At 47.9% G+C, this 2,500-nt stretch overlaps 1 non-coding gene across 1 annotated transcript; it reads left to right on the top strand.

Annotated features, from left to right (window-relative positions):
* The first annotated feature begins 393 nt into the window (after positions 1-393).
* LOC125076799 lies at positions 394-2,296 on the top strand. The gene has a single exon (XR_007120702.1). It is a non-coding gene; the product is annotated as a small subunit ribosomal RNA (ribosomal RNA).
* The last annotated feature ends 204 nt before the right edge of the window (positions 2,297-2,500 follow it).

Here is a 2,500-nt window from a genome sequence, read left to right as displayed (position 1 = left end):
ATAATCGTTGAACAATACATACGTACACGTCGTGTGCGAAGTGTTATTTTGAAAAAAAAACTCGATCTCGTTTAGAACGTTCGAATTCGTGACCGTTATGTGTCATTATGTGAAGACGCCTCCGCCGCCGCCGCCGCCGCCGCCGCTGTCGTCGCGTTATATATTATAGCGCACGCACGCGCGCGCGCGTGCTTAAAGCGCGTTTGTGTCTCATATAAATTTTTATAAGAGTCAACCGTTAAAATCTATCGCGTCTAACGCGATCGACGATACGGTGAGACGCTCGTTTCATACTGTGCGTATATTGTACATGCATGCATAAGTTTGTGTGTATTTTATATGCGAATATGAAACGAGAAGAGTAATTGACGACTTCAACAAGTCTCGGTTAGCTCCCTGGTTGATCCTGCCAGTAGTTATATGCTTGTCTCAAAGATTAAGCCATGCATGTCTCAGTGCAAGCCGTATTAAGGCGATACCGCGAATGGCTCAATATATCAGTTTTGGTTCCTTAGATCTTACTCAGTTACTTGGATAACTGTGGTAATTCTAGAGCTAATACATGCAATCAGAACTCTGACCAGTGATGGGATGAGTGCTTTTATTAGATCAAAACCAATCGACGGAGGGCGTCTCGTCCGAAGTCGTTAATTTTGATGAATCTGGATAACTTTTGCCGATCGCATGGTCCAGTACCGGCGACGCATCTTTCAAATGTCTGCCTTATCAACTTTCGATGGTAGTTTCTGCGACTACCATGGTTGTCACGGGTAACGGGGAATCAGGGTTCGATTCCGGAGAGGGAGCCTGAGAAACGGCTACCACATCCAAGGAAGGCAGCAGGCGCGCAAATTACCCACTCCCGGCACGGGGAGGTAGTGACGAAAAATAACGATACGGGACTCTTTCGAGGCCTCGTAATCGGAATGAGTACACTTTAAATATTTTAACGAGGAACAATTGGAGGGCAAGTCTGGTGCCAGCAGCCGCGGTAATTCCAGCTCCAATAGCGTATACTAAAATTGTTGCGGTTAAAAAGCTCGTAGTTGCATTTGTGCGCCGCGCTGTCGGTGCACCGCATCCGCGGTGATACTGACACGTCTGCGGAGCATATCGTCGGTGAGCCGGCGGTAAAACGCCGGTTCAATATCAAAATCCTATCGCGGTGCTCTTCAGTGAGTGTCGAGATGGGCCGACAATTTTACTTTGAACAAATTAGAGTGCTCAAAGCGGGCTCAAAATGCCGCTTGAATATTTCGTGCATGGAATAATAGAATATGATCTCGGTTCTATTTTGTTGGTTTTCAGAACTCCGAGGTAATGATTAATAGGGATAACTGGGGGCATTCGTATTGCGACGTTAGAGGTGAAATTCTTGGATCGTCGCAAGACGAACATCAGCGAAAGCATTTGCCAAAGGTGTTTTCATCAATCAAGAACGAAAGTTAGAGGTTCGAAGGCGATTAGATACCGCCCTAGTTCTAACCGTAAATATGTCATCTAGCGATCCGCCGACGTTACTACAATGGCTCGGCGGGCAGCTTCCGGGAAACCAAAGATTTTGGACTCCGGGGGGAGTATGGTTGCAAAGCTGAAACTTAAAGGAATTGACGGAAGGGCACCACCAGGAGTGGAGCCTGCGGCTTAATTTGACTCAACACGGGAAATCTCACCAGGCCCGGACACCGGAAGGATTGACAGATTAATAGCTCTTTCTTGATTCGGTGGGTGGTGGTGCATGGCCGTTCTTAGTTGGTGGAGCGATTTGTCTGGTTAATTCCGGTAACGAACGAGACTCTAGCCTGCTAAATAGGCGTCGTCATTTAGGTGTGCTCGATTTCGGTCGAGCAACTCACTGGCGGCGTATTAAAATTCTTCTTAGAGGGACCGGCGGCTTCGAGCCGCACGAGATTGAGCAATAACAGGTCTGTGATGCCCTTAGATGTCCTGGGCCGCACGCGCGCTACACTGAAGGAATCAGCATGTTCTCCCTGGCCTAGAGGCCCGGGCAACCCGTTGAAACTCCTTCGTGCTGGGGATTGGGGTTTGCAATTATCCCCCATAAACGAGGAATTCCTAGTAAGCGCGAGTCATAAGCTCGCGTTGATTACGTCCCTGCCCTTTGTACACACCGCCCGTCGCTACTACCGATTGAATGATTTAGTGAGGTCTTCGGACCGACACGCGGTGGCTTCACGGCCGTCGGCGTTGCTGGGAAGTTGACCAAACTTGATCATTTAGAGGAAGTAAAAGTCGTAACAAGGTTTCCGTAGGGGAACCTGCGGAAGGATCATTAACGTAAATTATCAATCTCGAAAGAGTGCGATAATGAACGATAATAAAATTCTAAAACACAAATATCGACGTTCGGAATGTGTCGTTTCGATGCGAGGACGCGATTCTCACTCTCTCTCTCTCACACAGCAGTGTGTCCGAGTCAGAGTCCAGAGTCGTGTAACGCGTCCTATTCTGATATTTTTCGATGTCGATTTCGAGGAAA

Source organism: Vanessa atalanta, unplaced genomic scaffold, assembly GCF_905147765.1.
Source record: "Vanessa atalanta unplaced genomic scaffold, ilVanAtal1.2, whole genome shotgun sequence".
Lineage (NCBI taxonomy): Eukaryota > Metazoa > Arthropoda > Insecta > Lepidoptera > Nymphalidae > Vanessa > Vanessa atalanta.
Note: the sequence above shows the minus strand (reverse complement) of the source record. Positions and strands in the feature narration are given on the sequence as shown.